At 41.6% G+C, this 18905-nt stretch overlaps 1 protein-coding gene across 1 annotated transcript in view; it reads right to left on the minus strand.

Moving 5' to 3' along the window:
- Positions 1-18905, minus strand: part of slc20a2 (solute carrier family 20 member 2) — an 85754-nt gene that overhangs the window by 66239 nt on the left and 610 nt on the right. The window lies entirely within an intron of this gene.

The following is an 18905-nucleotide window of genomic DNA, read 5'->3' on the forward strand; positions in this document are numbered from 1 at the left end:
TGAGGTTGGGATTGGAGTGGAGGGAGCAGAGGGCTGCTCATCCTGCAGGGGACAGGTTGGAGTGGGTGAGAGGGGTGGAGAGGTTGAGGCGATTGATGTCTCATCAAAACCTTCAAAATCTCCCCACCCCCTACCACATCCCAAAACTAGCGCAGCTCATCCCCGGCTCCCTAACCTGTCCTTCCTCCCACCTCAAGCCACACCCCACCGCACCCACTATCCCCCACCCCCATCTCCTACGTACTAACCTCATCCCGCCCCCTTGACTTGTCCATCCTCCCTGACGTCCCACCTACATTCACCTTTACTGGCTCCATCCTCATCTCTTTGACGTGTCTGTCTCCTCGCCACTTGTCTTCTCCTCTATCCACCTCCCCCCTCTCTCCTTACTTATTTCAGAACAGCAGCCCCACCACCCCCCAAATTTCTGGAGGGTCTAGGCCCGACATGTAAACGTTCTTGCTCAGCCTGCTGTATTCATCCAGCTCTACACCTTGTTATCTCACATTCAAGAAACTAGAGTAGCAATCTTTTTAAAAAAATATGTTCATGGGAGTCAAGTGTTGCTGGCTACGGTAGAGCAGGATTGCCCATCTCAAAATGCGCTGCCCACCACCCCCACCCCCTCCCCAGGGTGTTGGCTGTGAACTTCTTTGTCAAAGATTTGCAGTCTTTAAGGCCTAGGAAGAACTACAATACCACCAAAAGGACAGATTCCGAGATTTTGACCCAGTGACAGTGAAGAAAGTGATACAGGTCTACGTCAGGGTTTGTGTGGAACACCAAGTGAATCTATTGCCCTTGTCCTAGCAGGAAGTGGGTTGGAAAAATAGTACATAAAAGGAAACTGGAGTTCTTGCAGTATACTCGTAGAGGATGACAACTGTGCGTTAGTTGTGGAAGGAACGACTGGGATGTCAGTCATTTATCATGGTGTCAAGCTCAAGTGCTCATTTGCAGCTCAAGCTACATTCATCCAGGCATGAAGACAGTATTTCAAATCACCATTCGTAACTATGAGATGGTGGCTAGGCTTTGAGAAGTCAAGATTATGGCTACTCACCTCAGAATTTCCAGCCTTTGACCTGCTATTACAGCCATAGTATCTATGTGGCTGGTTCAATTCATTTTTGGTAACTCCCAGGATGACGGCAGTATCATTGGTGGCAGTGGTGGAGTTTCTTGTGTTGGAGATGGTCACTGACTGGCACTTATGGGATTTGCTACCTATTAAACCAAGCCCAAAACGTTGCTGCCATTTAAAAGCAACTGCTTCGGTAACTGGGGAGTTTCAATTTGTGTTGAAATCCCTAGATTAGAAAAACAGAGGAAAAGCCATTGACTATAGCTAGGCCTAGGAAAATTCCAAGGAACTCATTAGAGCGCTCCAGGTGTTGTAGCATCCCTTTTGGAGCCAGGAGAGCCAGGTTTAAAGCCCATTTGTTTCAGGAGGTTGTAGTAACATCACTGTATTGAACAGACAAAAAACCTAGCCCAGCGAGCTCCTGCGGCTGAAATGACAAACCCCAACTACCAGCACCAACATTTGTGCTGGCATGACTCCAACCAGACAGCAAAGTCTCTGCCCTACTGACTTAGTTTTGTTAAGTCTCCTTGACACCAGGTATTTTGGTTCAGGTTTGTAATCAGGCTGTAAAGAGGTTAAGAACCAAAGCAGAATTCAAAATGAGTGTCTGTGTTGAAGTTATGGATGAGGAAGTGCTGCTTGATAGCACTGAACTGGTCGTCAACAAATTGCTTTATTGATGATTGCTGGCACAATTGTTAATTGGCCAGGTTGGATTGGTCCTGCTTTTGGGGCAAAGTAAGTTGCTGGGCAATTTTCCACATTGTTGGAAAAATGCCAGGGTCAGTAGCTACACTGGGACAGCTTGACTAGGTATATGGTGAGTTCTAGAGCACCAAAGTTCTTCAGTGTAATTGCTGGAACGTTGTCAGAGCCAACTCCCACTGCCTCCAGTCTTTTCCTGGTGTCACGGAACAAATCAAAGTGACTGAAGGCTGACATCTGTGATATTGAAAGCCTCAAAAGCAGGCCACGATGGATCACCCACTTGACACTTCTGCCTAAAGTTGGTCAGAAGTACTTCAGCTTTGATTTTGCACGGAAGGTGAGCTCACTCATTACTGAAGATCAGATTATTTGTGGAGGTCTGCTCGTCTAGTTGAGTTATTCAATTGCCCACTACCATTCAAGGCTTGGTGTGGCAAGACAGCAGACCTTAGACCGGAAACATTTAGCAGTGTATGTACTGGATGCTGTTTGTCATGTCCTGTGTGCAGTAGTTTCTCACAATGTCGATACCTCATTTTTAGGTATGCTGGTTGCTGGTCCAGGCAAGCTCGCCTGCACTTTTCAATTAGCCAAGGTCAATCTACTGGTTTGACGTAGGAGTAGGGAATACAGGTCATGAGGTTACAGATTGTGGATGAGATGAAAAGTGACAAAAGCAAGTTGCGTGTGGAAGTGGTGCACAGATACCTAAACAAAAAAAAGATAAGGTAGTGTACAGAGAAAAGAATAATGACATGCTGTCAGAAAAGCATGACGATAATCAGGGGAGATTTTAATCTTCATATTAGACGAAAAATTTGACAAAGCTTGCCAGATGGAGCCTGGATGGGGAGTTCAAAAGGATAGTCAGTTTCTTAAAGCAGCTTGTTCTAGAACTAACCAGACAGGATAAAATTTAAAAAAAAGAGGGCCTAGTGTTATGTAATGTGACAGGATTAATTAGGGAACTCAGAGGTAAGACACCCCTAGGTAGCAGCAACCATAGCAGGACTGAAATTTCACCTTCATATAGAGATCGGAGTCAGCCCAACACTAGTATTTAAGTTTAGTGAGGGCAATGATGAGGGCATGAAAGCAAAGCTAATGTGGAATCTCAAACAAGGTTAGGGGATAGGTCAATAAAAGATGCCAAGGCAGACAGCTAAGAGGTATCTACGAGTATACAGAATAGATACATTCCAAAAGGAGAGAAAAAAAATCCAAAAGAGAACCCATAATCTCTCGTTAACTAATAAAAAGTTAATGATTGCGCAATTATATACACATTAATTTTGATACTAAGATCAGTAGGTCAAAAATTGTCAAATAGATTGGACAGCATCAAAAACATTGAGGGAAAATGAGTAGAGACTGCTTAAAATACAAACATATTTTATTTAAAACAATTATGTTTTAAAGTTAATAAGATGTCCATATGGAAGATGAGAGAATTAATGTAAAGGAAAATAAGATTGCAGATGAATTAAACAGATATTTTGCATCTATTTTTAAAACGTAGAACACACCAGTAACATTCCAGAAACAAGGAGAGCTCAGAACTTGGCAGAACTCAAAATTACAAAATCAGGCAAATGATACTGAACAAAAAGTACCTAGTCTTGAAGGACTTTATTCTTAGGTTCTTAAAAGAAATAGCTGTGGGACGCAAGGGTGCAGTTTTTAACATTAAAATAAATGTGTAAATGCTAAAATGTAAAAAGTTCAGATTTTGAACTAGTGTCATGTGAGTTTCAGTTTGTGTACGAGCGTTAAATTATTGTCAGTATTACTAGACGTCTTTCTGGAGCCATGACATCTTTCTTTAAAATAAAAGAGCAAGAAAAAAAAATTGGCAGAGTTACCAGGTATTGGGATTTTATTCGTATTGGAAGAGGTGAATTGGACAAAAAGATACGTTGAGGAGCATTGACTTGGTTTCAGCTTAGAAGAATCAGGTTTCCCCCTCCCCCTAGCTAAAAACCCCATTGTTTGGGAAGGCTTTTGAGTTCAAGTTGTAAAAGTCTGGGATGAAATTATACCCATGAGAATCTGAAGTTGGTTCAGAAAAAAAAGGTAGATTAAAAAATAGATTGTTACCTCCGTATCAAGGCCTTAGTGTGGTAGCTCCAGACCAGAATCATTTGGTTGGTACCCTGTTGGTACATGAGTCTTTGGAATTGTCATCCAGAGAAAGGTCAAAGAGTGACCCAATATTTTTAAGGCAGAATTAGATAGATTCTTGGTAAGCAACAAGCAAAAAGATTCAGAGGTAGGTGAGAATGTGGAGTGGTGGTTTAAAAAAAAAAATCAGATCACCCATTAAAAAACAAACTTATTGGAAAATGGAACAGGCTCAGGGGCCAAGTGGCCTCCTCTCAACATGTACATTTGTACAAAATAGAAATTTGAGAGCTCAAGAGCCTTAGCAGCTGAAAACACAGCTTCAAATTCAATCTTTTCACTATTGGTGCCTGTCTGCATTTTAATTCTGAGAGGACTTTCGTAGCTAGAGGACTTTATAGTGATGGGATAGCAGGGGAGAGAAGTGGCAGTCGAATCAGAAATTTATTTTTGAAAGAGGGTAGTAAGTGTTAGTGAACAAAGGAGCCAAACAATAAATCCAAACAGTGACAGGCAAACTAGACTTGGGGAAAGTTAAAACATGTAGGAACATTTTTGGATGATATCAAATTATGGAAATTTATTGTGCAGAAACATGTTGGAATAGACAAGTTGAGCTAACAAGTACAGATAATGGCTTCAATAAACAGACCAGTGGAGACAATGACAGACTTGGGTGGTGTCCAGTGTCATGATGGTAAAGCCTATGGTTGAAAATTCACCAAGGTTTTTTAAGTTATTTAACAGTGTTCGTCACAAGGGCTAAAGATAGACATTCTAGATGTCGAAAAAGCAGTTTGATCAGAGACAGTGAAGAAGTCTAAAGTGATGGTGGGGAGGTAAAGTTGGGCATTACAGGCACATGATTTGTATATTCAAATAAAAAAATGGCATTGAGAAATGTGAGATAATGTGTGGAGCTGGATGAACAGAGCAGGCCAAGCAGCATCTTAGGAGCACAAAAGCTGATGTTTCAGGCCTAGACCCTTCGCCCAAAACGTCAGCTTTTGTGCTCCTGAGATGCTGCTTAGCCTGCTGTGTTCATCCAGCTCCACACTTTGTTATCTCGGATTCTCCAGTATCTGCAGTTCCCATTATCTCCGATGAGAAATACGAAATGTAGACAACTACAAACGTGTTCTTCAAAGACGATTGGAATCTATGCATTTCAAATTTAGACCAAAAAAAAAGGACTATTACTCTACCTATTCAAATTCCTGTAAAGGCTGAGTTTACCACGAGGTCTGCCCACAACCACTCCCTTGCCCAAAAGGTTTGGTGACCTTTATGTAAAGCAACCAGTCATTAGTCCCAGAGGACTCTAGTGCTGCTATCTATGGTGACTTCACTCTTTTACTCAAATGGTATTAAAGCAATTGCATATATAAAATGGCTCAATTTTGTTCAGTACTTTGATTCAAAAGTTAGGGAGGTTTTACAATTTCAGTGTGTGGGCTGAATGTGTTGAATTTTATGCAAGCATGAAATCACATGGAATATCTAGAAAGGAGGAACACTGAAACATTCAATACTTGCCAAATGATTATCACTGGAAATTGTAATCACTGCACAATTCTTTTGATTGCAATAAAACAAATATCAAAAAGCAAACCATTTCCTTTCTTATGGCTTCATACTAACCAAGTAGTAATTCTTGGTGCTTCAGAGAAGTGCAAACATCAAACTGTTAAAACTGACACCAAGCCTGAAGGACCAGTCACAACCAGCAACTTGATCAAAAAGGAAGGTAGATTTCGAAAGAAGTCAACATGAAATCTTTGAATCTCTGTAGGCGGGTCTAGGCCCAAAACATCAGCTTTCCTGCTCCTCTGATGCTGCTAGGCCTGCTGTGTTCTTCCAGCTCTACACGTTGTTATCTCAGATTCTCCAGCATCTGCAGTTCCTGCTATCAACGGAATCTTTCTAGTATTCTAAAGAGCAAATTCCGAAGCAGAGGGCAGAGACGCTGAAGACAACAGTTAAATGGTGGCCTGAAAGAAGTCAGGGGTGGGGGTGGAATGTACAAGAGGTCGGAATTGAAGCACACAGTTCGAAGAATTGCAGAACTAGGAAGAAGAGGTGCTGAGAGACAAAAGAGGAGCGTGTGTCAAGGCCATGAAAAACTTGGACCACAAAAAAAATGTTTAAATCCAAGACTTTAGCAGACCAGTAGTTTTGATAATCATTGTGCACAACACTGACAGGTTAAAGTGGGACATGGGATACTGGCAAAAAAAACAAAAAAAATGTCTGAGATGTGTGCAAAATTCCTAGCAGGAGAGAGATGGAAGTCTGGTTAGGAAGACTACAGTGTAACATGTCCAGAAGATAACAGAGAAATCGAGGTAGGAGTAAAACAATAACTTAGTTTCTTTCTGGAGAGAGCGAGAGTGTTTGAAAGACAGAAAACGCTGGAAAAATAGGACAATCAACATGCATACAGACATACCGGCTAGCATTTGGAGTGTACTGCACAACAACACCCAGAAGAAGAGTATTCAGATAAAAGCATTCATACGCTAGCAGACCTGCATTTGTGTTTTAATAGTAACATTTTCCATTTGTCAGAGATCTCATTACAAGCATTGGATTCACCACAAAGGTATTCCAGGATATGCATGTAGATCACTTTACAATGCTTACCAGTCACTTCTGAAAGCAGAAGCTGTTTAAAAACATGAAATAAAAAGTAGGCGGCCATTTAGCTCTCCAGCTGTACCACCATTCAATGAGATCATTGTTGATCTGTTGGTTTTGAACAGATACTCCCAGATAACTTGAGATTCTTGTTAAGCAAGGGAGCAAATGTATTTCCATTTTAACAGTATTCAGTGACACCACTTCCAATACATTCTGAAGCAGAAAAGTTCAAAAATTGCACTACCCTCCATTTCTTAATTTAGTCTTAAAAAGGCAATCCCCAAATGGTACCCCTCTAATCCTGTACTCGCCCATGATAGGAAACATCATTTCCACAGCTACCATCAAATGCTTTCAGGCTCCATAGATCCACAGAATTGCTACAAGTGTGAAAGCAGGCCATTCAGTCCATCAAGTCCACAATGATCCTCCAAACAGCATCCCACCCAGACCCACCCCTACCCTTGCCCTGCATTTCCCACCCTACATTCTAGGTAGAATTTAGTATAGCTGATCCACCTAACCTGCACATCTCTGGACTGCAGGAGGAAGCCTCAGCACCTGGAGAAATCCCATGCAGGCACAGAGAATGTGCCAACTTGACATAGACAGTTGCCCCAGGCTGGGATCAAACCTGGGTTCCGGTGCTGACAGGCAGCAGTACTAACGACTATGCCATCATGCCACCCAATAAATCTTGTGCACTTCAATCAAGTCACCACTCACTCTAAACTCGAGGAAACTTGCCAAGCACGTCCAACTTATCCTCATAAAACAACCCATTAATTCAGCCATCAAATCCACTAAGTCTCCTGTGAATTGCCTACAATGCACTTAACATTCCTTAAATAAGGAAACCAAAACTGCACACAGTATTCAAAATAGTCTCACCGTTTTGTACAGTGCAAACAATAGTCTTATTATATTCATTTTGAAATAAAGGATAGCATTCCATCAGCATTCCCGATTACATGTTGTACCTGCATATACAATGTTTTGTGCACTAGAGCAGCTAGACCTGTCTACACATTAAAACAGAGGACTGTAGGATTTTAAAGTACTCACTCTGCTTTTACATTCTTCCTACTTCATGAACAACTTCATGTTTTCCCACCCGCCAGATTTTTGACCACTAACACAACCCATCTATACCCACTGCAAAACTGATCATGCCTGTACTCCCTTATTCAAATAAATTCTAAACTATCTCTGGGATAGGTCAGTTGGTGAGAACAATGGCATTTTTGATTATTTCAATATGTCCACGATCTCATCCTAGCTGCTTACGGCCTTCAAGTTTTGGCCAGTTCACTCGCTCATACTCCAGTGTTACTCATGTTGTAAGCTCCAACGTGGCACCCAGTACTGAAAACATACAGAGTGAAGAAGAGGAATGGGGAATAGGAAGCATCATTAAGACTTCATTTAGAATATCTTTGTATTAAATCACTCTGCTTTAACGATTAGTTGATGGGGCCCCTATTGAGACATGTATTTTTGAGTCATAGTGCGTTAAGATACCCCATGACCCAATTGGCATAATTCTGGAATGGCCTCGCCCATTCCAAAATATTTCCTTTCTCACCACCACAACTTCTGGCTTACCTCAAATCAGTCAAAGCTGTTCTTCCTGCCCTTGCTCACAGCATTAGCTCAGGAGAGGGTGGTGGGAGGTTCAGCAGTGATGAGGAGGGTTCAGGTACAAGATGGGTGATGAGCCAGAGGTTCAGCAAGCAGGATTAAAAATAATTGTAAGGATATTTCTTTTGTACAGCAAGTTTTCAAAAAAAAAGCCAAAAATAGGAATTTAGCAACATAGCATTTTAAACTTAGACAGAAATAATGTTTTAATTAGGTTCTGTAGGATTGCTTATCAGAAATAAAAGCTACAGTTTATATCTGATTTACTTAGAATTTGATTCACTCTAGAGTTACAGGTTCTAAAAACACAAAAAACTTCAAGTGAGGACTTACAGTAGGTGACGGTAATTAGGACTTATTGCTCAATTGGATGGGAGGCTTCACGGATTCAGGAGTCTTGATTGAGGATGCATTGCTTTTCAATGACACTTCATCTCAAGAGTCAGATGTGTGTGACTGGACACATGCAAGGATAGACCTGATCTGAGTGCAAGTAGGAGCATGTGTTTCTTGACTATCTTTGGGACAGCTTCTCTCAAATTGGACACCAGTTTGCAATGTCAAAACAGAAGAACAAAAGGTGATTGTTTATCCCAGAGCGATCTATGATCCAACTATTCCACACTCTATATCCTTGGTACAACTTTGGCAAACAAAAAGAAACAACAGTAAAACAATAACATTTTTAAATACTGACCTAGCATTTGTAAAATAGAGTTGCAAACTTTTACAATATCCTTGCAGTGTTGGGCTTATCAGTGATGCCAATACCCTAGGAATCTATGAAAAAAATTACAAGGTTCAGGAGCCTATAGTCTGATTTTAGAATCATATTAGTTGTACAATGAGATAATGAAAGACCAATTCATGGGTTTCCAGATTACTCTGAAACAGTGCTGCACTATAAAAAAAAATTGTAATATTCTTTTCTCTCCACCTATCTTCTTTACTCTCCATCTTCGGTCCGCCTCCCCCTCTCTCCCTATTTATCCCAGTTCCCTCTCCCATCCCCCTCTCTGATGAAGGGTCTAGGCCCGAAACGTCAGCTTTTGTGCTCCTGAGATGCTGCTTGGCCTGCTGTGTTCATCCAGCCTCACATTTTATTATCTTGGAATTCTCCAGCATCTGCAGTTCCCATTATCTCTGTAATATTCTGGTCCTACATTTCACGGTTTATCCCTCCAGGTAATCTGTAAGCAATAAGCAGTACTTCAACTAAACTGCAGTAATGCAAAGTACTTAAACACCCAGACTTTTAATCATTTGTTAAAAGGAGAAACATTTGCTCAAACCAGCACTCAGCAAGAGCCAGGATAGGTCACCTTCTCCTCTCTAACACAAGTGCAACCTCACTGTACAACAGAAAGGTATTGGAATGATGCATTCATTTGGTTTTGACACAGAGAATACCACCTAAATCCATCTTTAAAAAAAGGAAGCCAACCGTGGCTTTACAGAAGCAGCTTAATTGTCCCAAACACTCCTACTACCACCACTGTAAGAAATGGGACATAGCGGCAGCCACTGTGGAATGGTGGGAGGATAAAAATCAATTAATAATGCATGTTCTAATGTCAAAGCTACCGTTCAGTGTAGATGAAGAAGTCAAGACAAAACATGCCCTAAAACTTTCTATTCAGAAGCACACTGGTCAAAAAGAGATCATGACCATTTCATGTTAACAAAGTGTGGAGCTGGATGAACACAGCAGGCCAAGCAGCATCTCAGGAGCACAAAACCTGAGGTTTCGGGCCTCTCTGATGAAGGGTCTAGGCCCAAAACATCAACTTTTGTGCTCCCGAGATGCTGCTGGGCCTGCTGTGTTCATCCAGCTCCACACTTTGTTATCTTGGATTCTCCAGCATCTGCAGTTCCCATTATCTATGGCCATTTTGTGTGCACTCAATACCAGCTGTGGAGACACAGACAGACACACCTCACCAGCTGGGTTAAGATTGACAAGGCTGCCAAAATAACTGACAATGGAAACATACTATCATTAATGCATTTTGATCTTTGTTTTGTTGCTGAAAATACAGTACTAGGGAGTGTTAGTTTAAAAAGTAGAGACAGACCATTTTTAGGAGTGAAATCAGAAAGCACTTTTTCTATAAAGTAGTGAAATTCTCACGCTCTCTTCCAAGCCTGACTGTTTGGTCAATTGAAACTTCAAGACCAGGATTATTGGATTTTTGTTGCTATAGGGATGAATGAATATAGAGCAAAAATGACAAATAGAACCAAGCTGCAGGTCAGCCATGATCTGACTGAATAGCAGAGCAGACTCAAGGGGCGAGCCAACTGCTGTTCTACAGTCTTTTCCGCCTCGTCTTATTCATTTTTCTTCCAAAGACTGTACTGAACAAAGAAAATACTTCTAGAGAGCCATTCTAATTAGTAACTGGGATACAAACAACAATGGTTCAAGCTACTTCCGTCACTGCTTTCCTTCTATCCATTCTGCACAGAACAAGTTGTGACCAACTCCCCTTCCATTTCCATAAAGGGATGTATAACTATTTGTTAAAAAAAAATTCAAATACAAGAAACTTAAGGGGATAAACTACAAGTATTGCACAGCTAGATCTTGTCCTTACAGCTGGTAAATTTAGTAGATACAAGGCATTTTCATATCTTGCAATGCAAGAATACTTTTAAAAACCGAAGTCAAATAAATGGAGGTTCATCCAATGTTCCAGCCTATCCAGATTTACCAACTTAAACTAGCAAAGTCACAAAGTCCTGTTCATGTAGAGATCATGGACAAACAAATTATTGAAAGCACAAGAGTGGATTTGGAATATAGGCACAGCCATTAACTTTTGACAGATTTCCTCAATGCAGTTAAATAGTTTGACAAATCTTAGAAATGACACATTGAAAATAATGAGGACATGATGAAGTGACAAATTTCGTTACTGGACTTGTATTCCAAAGGCTTAATATTATAAACTAGAGAATTAAAGTTTGATCCACATTGTGAATTGGAATTTTAGTTCATTTAAAAAAAATGTAGGCCTCCAAAATAACTAGTTTATTAAAGCTTTTGGGAGGAAACTTATCACATCACCAGTCACATGTGCAACTCAGATTCATGTAGTGATTTGATTTCTCAACAACCTTTGAACTAGCCCAGCAAGTCACTTACCACAGTATCAAACTACCAGGTCAACCAAGCAGCTCACTATAATTTGTTCAGAACTAAAGAGATGTACAATATTCCAGGAATGCCACCATCCAGAAAAAAGGGAAAAAAAAAGTGCACTTTATTGCATCACTATTTTGTTGCGACATTTATAGATTACAAGCCTGTCTGAAGGCACGTGCAAACTCAACATCCAGTGTTTAGTCCATTCATGCCGGAGACATTGAGGTTCCTTTAATATTTTGCTCAGTCCTTTATAATACATTCAAAAATTACATTCTAGCATCCAGTTCAAATGCAGAAATAGTTTTAAATGCCTGTTTTTATTTAAAATCAATACTTCATTATAAATGTTCTCTCTCCAAACTAAAATAGAAAAAACCAACATGTTACAAGCTTAGATTAAGGGATTAAATTGATCAAAATGTTCAATGTAAAATAGGTATTGTATAGTAATTAAATGCAATATCACATTTGTAAAACAGAATTTGTGTTTTACAATTTGATGTGCCAAAATTCAATATATAAACAGGCCATGTTAATACACTGAATTGTTTATGGATTGGAGCATCTTCAAAGTTACAACTTCACATCTAGACAAAGTTGTAACCTTTTGGCAGCAAAATAGATATGTAGGTACTTTTAAAAGGACAGTCTTAATAGGGGGGCAGAGGAGAGGATAGACAAGAATGAGAGGGGTTTGGAGGCAGCAATTCTGGAGTTTGGGACTTACAAACAGCAGACACAATCATTAATCATAGTATAAAGGAAGTCAGAATGTGTAAGAGACCAGAGCTGAGGAAGACATGTATGCTGGAAGGAGTTACAGAAACAAACATACAAAAAACTAAGATAACAAGGTGTAGAGCTGGATGAACACAGCAGGCCAAGCAGCATCAGAGGAACAAGACGGCTGACGTTTTGGACCTAGACCCTTCTCCAGAAATGCGGGAGGTGTAGGGAGGTCCAAAATAAATTGGGGGGGGGCGGGGGGAAGGAGAATAGAAGATGATAGAGGAGAAGACAGGTGGAGAGAGACAGACAGGTCAAAGAGGCAGGGATAGAGCCAGTAAAGGTGAGTGGAGGTGGAGAGGTAGGGAGGGGATAGGTCAGTCCAGGGAGGACAGACAGGTCAAGGGAGCAGGATGAGGTTAGGAGGTAGGAAATGGGGGTGGGGCCTGAGGTGTGGTGGGGGGGTAGGCGAGAGGAAGGACAGGTTAGGAGAGGTGGGGACGAGCTAGGCTGGTTTTGGGATACGGTATCCCCTCTCTCCTACCTACTAACCTCATTTGCCCCCTTGACTTTTCCATCCTCCCTGGACTGACCTATCCACTCCCTAACTCACTACCTACACTCACTTTTATTGGCTCCACCCCTGCCTCTTTTGACCTGTCTGTCTCCTCTCCATCTACCTTCTCCTCTATCCATCTTCGATCCACCTCCCCCTCTCTCCCTATTTATCTCAGAACCCCCTTCCCCTCCCCCATTTCTGAAGGAGGGTCTAGGCCTGAAACTTCAGCCTTCCTGCTCCTCTGATGCCGCTTGGCCTGTGTTTATCCAGCTCTACTCCTAGCTATCTCAGATTTTCCAGCATCTGCAGTTCCTACTATCTCTGCTACAAAATTAAGGACAGGAAAGATACTTGTATTTTAGCTATCACAAAATATATGACCAGGCCTCGTCGAAGCACCTGAAATAGGACCATTAGACAGTCAGCCAACCAGCCCTAAAATCTGCTCTGCCATTCAATTAGGCACATTTTCATTTTGAATCCCTCTCAAAAAGGACAGCATCCCATTAGCCTTCTTAATGAAAGTTAGTTTGTATGTTCAGCACATTGAATCACACTGAAACACCTAGATTCCTCAAAATTCCACTTGTTGAGTGATATTTTGCTCTAATTCTTCCAGACAGCCCCATTTCACCATTTTATACTCCAACTGCCATATTTTTGCTTACCTCACTTAAGCCATTGGCAAAGTTCTTATGACTTTTTCAAAGCATACTTTAACCATTTGTTTCATCTGCAATTTTCGTTGGCATACCTTCACACGGAAAACTGTGCACCTGGACCTCAACTTTTTCGCAGTCTGTTTCACACTCACCTTTCAATTAGGCCAATTAAGAGCTACGTAATAATGCTGTGTTTTCTGCCAAGAATACACAACCCTCTATTGATTCCTCCATCTTCGGAACAGCTTGGATTTTTCCAAATTACCCAATCACAATTTTCTTACAGATCAATTCCAATACATTCCACATGAAGTACAGATGTCACACTATCTCACACCACCTATAGTTTGGTTTGCTGCCTCCCTCCCTTTTTGAAGAGTGGAGTTGGAGATGTTCCTTTTCCAATCTAATTGGACCTTTCCTAAATCTATTCTATCATGGCACACAGTTATATTTTTTTTACTTAAGCGCGGTGCCCTTCCTAACCACTTTAGTTAACCTTGGATGTGGGCCTTCCTTCTGAATTTTTTCTAAGTGGGATATATATTGAGTATTTTCAAATTTCCCTTCAAAAGTATCTGCTACTGCAACTCTTACGACCTATCCCCTAATCTCATATCCTAGTTCACTTTAGCTAGCTCAGTTTTTGTGCCCAACATTGTTGCCCTTTTAAAATTTAAATATTAGCATTAGACAGTTTTCTCTTTCAACCTGGAAATAAAATTCAATCATACTGGGGTCACTGCTACCTAAGGCTGCCTCTAGAAGGATATTAATGACTCCTGTCACACTGCAAATACCAAACTGAATATAAGCTGCTCTGTCCAGTTCCAAAATGTGGCACTGTAAAAAGTCTCAAGCATTTTCAAACTTGCCCTTTAATTTACATAAAGACTAGAAAAATTAAAGTCTCGATGATCGTTGCCATCCCTTTAATCACAAGATTCAAATTTTATCTTGCATATGGTGCCTACCCTTGTGGTTAATTACAAGGCTTGGAGACCACTTTCACTGAATTTCTTTCTCCCTTCTATGCCTCATCTTTACCAAAAATGACTGTGTCCTGATCTCCTGAACAAAAAGTTATCTCTAACAATGGCACAAGATACAGAAACAAGTAAAGATGAAAATAAGACTAGGAGCACAAGGATAAGCTTTTAAAATGAGGGTATTTGTGGACTGGATGCCAGTGCAGGTCAGTGAACATAAACGAGTAAACAGCTTAGTGGCAGCTAGAGGTTTTCCCCGGTTGTTTGCTTACAGTGTCACAAGTACTTGGGAAAGTTAGGCATACCAGCCCCTTTCCCTTGATCATGAAGTACAAACAACTCAATTATTTTTGATCCATTCCTTCCTTCCACAAAAACACTTTAGTTTTTTCCTTACCACTAATTAACTACTCATTTCCGAAACCATTCTTTTGAAATCTATGCCTTTTTACACTGTTGAAGGTGATTTATTTTCACTTCATTTGAGATTAATAGATTAAGTAAATAGAAGTAGGTGTAATAGCTTGTATATCCTCACATACAAACATGCAAACTGCTAGGATCAGAGTAGGCTATGACTATAACCCTGCACACACACACATGAATGACTTGCATTGACTGTACATCAGAAGGTTGCGCAGCAAAACTGGAAGTCACTCTGCAATATTTCAGTAGAAAATAGAGACAAACCTTCCAGACAGTGCTCACCCTCAGGTTGTACAGAAGTTGCTAAAGGCACACTGGGCAATCATAACAAGTGAGGGTTGACGAGGAATCCATAAAACGTTCTGGTAGGATATTTGTTTTGGTTTGGATCCAACGGTGCAAACACTGATGTAAGCTTGTGCCCCATCAGACGTTCTGTTCTTTCCTCCACCTCTCCATTCTTGCTGCAACCCCAACCTTTTCACAAACCTTCCCACACCACATTTCTTACTTGTTACTGTTCTGATAAAAGGATATGACCTGAAAGTTAATATTGGTCTTCCGCTATCAATGCTGCTTGAGCAGAGTATTTCCTGCACAGGTTTCTTTTTCAACAGCATTTAGCAAGTGGCTGCACTGGATTAATTGGATTAAAAAATGTATGGAAAACACAAGAATTATTGGAATCAAATAGAGGGCGAGCAGTGAAACACAGTCAATATGGCATGTTTATTAAATTCCTACTTTGGAAATAAAACCAATCTGACTCCAAGTTGATATGCAACCAGATTCTAAAACGCACTGTCTGACCTGGGATGTCACCTCTGGTATACTGATAACTAAAGGTTTTACCTCAGGGCAGTGACTTTAAAGAAATTCTGGAATTTGCATATTAATCCTTTTTAATTGATTAAAGATTTAAAAGCCATCCTAGGATTTGTTCAACAGCACATCAGTTCTATGGCCCTTTGAACTTTTGCTCAAATTCTGTGCCTGATGCCACCACTCAGAGGCCTGAAGGAGTAGTGGGACTCTGAAAGTTTGTGTTTTCAAATAAACCTGTTGAACTATAACCTGGTGTCGTGTGATTTTTTTGACCTCATCTACCCCAATACCGAAACCTCCACACCAGAAGCATTGAGGGGGCCAACAAGGTGTACAGCTGGATGAACACAGCAGGCCAAGCAGCAGAGGAACAGGAAGGCTGATGTTTTGGTGAGGGGGGTCATTGTTTTGGTGGGAGCCAATGACTCAGAGGCAAGTTTGGGGATTATATACAGAACAGCAAAAACCAAGACTAATAAATACAGCTTGAAGGGTGTTATATAGCTAAAGATGGGAACCATATTTAAGAAAACATACCAGCAATAGATTTTTAAAAAATCAAAACAATGGTATTTCAATAACTCTATTCAAATTAGAGAAACACTATCAAAGTCAGAAACAAGAATGTGCACAAGACTCTGTTAGGAGTTGACCATGGAATTGGTGTGATCATTGGTAAGATATACAAACAGATCAGTGAAGCACAAACTAATTACTACAACAACCACATTCTACACACTAAAACATCCCAACACCCTTCACAAGAATGTTAAACAAAATTTGGGCAAACCTCATCACGAGATTCAGACTGGTGCTTCAAAAAAAGGTTTCAGTGACAATTAAATTAATTTTCACACAGTTCAATGAATGACAAGAATTCATTCAGAATAGTATTCTGGAACAACCTATTTTATAACTAATAAAGAACAAACCATACTGGATGTAGTGACAAGTAGTAAACCAGAATTTGTTATTATGACAATAACATTCTGCAAATAGTGATCATAACGTGGCTGCATATGATAGTGAATTTGAGGACAAGAAGGGATGACTGAGAATCCAAGAACTTTTTTTTATTTAAAACGCAAGAGAAACCTAAAAAGAAATAAACATTAAGTGACTATAGTAGAATAGGCTGTTCACAATTAGATAAACATATAAATATTGGAACAACAAAGTTAGCACAATCACAGGAAGATATTCAGAATAATCTACCTCTTAGACATCAGCTGTTTGGAATTTTGCAAGTCAAGCTAGAGAACTGTTTGGCTGACATGTGCATGAATGCCTCCATACAACAGTCTAGAGAACTCTACAAAAATCAAACTACATAAACGAAAATGAAGTGCTGAAAATACTCAATTCAGGCAGCAGCTCAAGTCAGAAAGCTAATTTTCAGTCATCAAGTAGGACTCTGTCAGTCATACAGCACGAAAACAGACCCTTCAGTCCAAACAGTCCATGCTAATCAAAATCCCAAACTAAAAACTAGTCCCACCTGCATGCACAGAGTTAATGTTTCAGGTCCGGTGACCCTTCCTCAGAACTCATCAGTTCTGAGAAAGGATCACCGGACGAGAAATGTTAACTGTTTTCTCCTCCACAGATGCTGCCAGACCTGCTGAGCTTTTCCAGCAACTTTGTTTTTGTTCCTGATTTACAGCATCCACAGTTCTTTTGGTTCTCACCTGCACGCAATAGCCCATATCCCTCCAAATTCATGTACTTATCCAAGTGTTTTTTTAAAAATGTTGTAACTATACTTCCATCACTTCCTCTCGAAGTTCATTCCACACACAAACCACGAAAAAAAATTACCCCCCATGTCTTTTTAAAAGTCTTTCTCCTCTCACCTTAAAAATATGCCCCCCATCCTAGGGGGACGACACCTGTGACTCACCTTTTCTATACCTTTTATGATTTTATAAACTTCTATAAAGACCACTCTTTGGCCTGCTACACTCCAGTGGAAAAAAAAGGTCCAAAGTATCTACCCTCTCCCCATATATCAAATCCTGCATTCCCAGCAACATCCTGGTAAATCTCTTCTGAACCCTCTCCAGCTTAATAAACATTTAACAGGACAGCCAGAACTGGACTCAGTATGTAAGGTTGGAGTTAAAAGAAAGGCTAGATAGGTTTCTACTGGAGCATGGTAGGTTTAAGATGTGATCTGATAGAAGTTTATAAAATAATGAGGGGTATGGATAGAGTTAATGGTATTGTCTTTCCCCTTGGGTGGGGGATTTCAAGATGAGGAGATACATTTTTAAAGCGAGAGGGGGACTTGTTTTAAACATTGGATGGATCATGAGTGGAATTAACTTCCAGATGAAATGGTAGATGTGAGTACAAGTGCGACATTTAAAAGATAATGGGATAAGTTCACGAATAGGAACGGTTTGGATGGATATGGGCCAGGAGCAGGCAGGTGGGACTAGTTTAGTTTGGGGATGATGTTTAGCATGGACTGGTTGGACCAAAGGTTCTGTTTCAGGGCAGTAGGACTCTGATTATCCCCAGAGGAGGGTGGGGGTTACAACCTATATGTTGCCTCAGATAGAGGTCCTTAGCTATCAACAGGTCAGTGGAGATGTGAGGGTTAGGGCTTTTCCACCCAGAACTTAATTCCGATAGAAACAGGAAAATATCAGGGGTTTAGGGAGGCCGACAACATTGCCCCACTTACCACCCTCACCCGGGGCAAAGTAAACTGATCAAAAGTCTTTCCCCACCTGCAGGTGCAGTATGTCAAGCAGCAGGAGATTCCGCCCGGGGGTTGGGGCGCGCGCGGACCCGCGGGGGGGGAGACGGTACGGTGGTCAGCATCACGCGGGAGGGCATCGGTGCGGGGGGGGGGGGGGGTGGGGAGAATGTCCTCGCGCGACACTGACACGCGGCCGGGGGATGGGGGGGCGGGGCATATCCTTGCACGGCCTGACACGCGCGGGGGACGGTGGGGGAGAAATGTCCTCGCGCGGCACTGACACGCGCCCGGAGAGAATGCCCTCGTGGGGAGGGGGCGGGAGGTCGGGCGTTTGGAGGAGAGGTCAGCGCCGCGTGCCGACTGAGGGGAGTGGGAAGCAACCAACGGTGCGGGCTCCCGAGCGGCGCGCTCCCGTCACCCAGCGTGTACAATAGGGGGCCCCGCGGAGTTCCGCGTCTGTGTGGAGCGCGGGCCCGGCGCACATGGGGCAGGTGAAAGCTCTCTACGCCCCCCCCCCCCCCCCCCCCAATGTGGAACCCGGGCCACCTCCATCAGGTGTTTACACTGTAACGTGCCTCGTCGGAGCGAGGGATCACTGGGCCATCTGTCTTCCACCGCCACCACCCCCCCCCCCCCCAACAGTGGAGGGTGAAGCGACTCGCC

Source organism: Stegostoma tigrinum, chromosome 3 (assembly GCF_030684315.1).
Source record: "Stegostoma tigrinum isolate sSteTig4 chromosome 3, sSteTig4.hap1, whole genome shotgun sequence".
NCBI classification, from domain to species: Eukaryota; Metazoa; Chordata; class Chondrichthyes; order Orectolobiformes; family Stegostomatidae; genus Stegostoma; species Stegostoma tigrinum.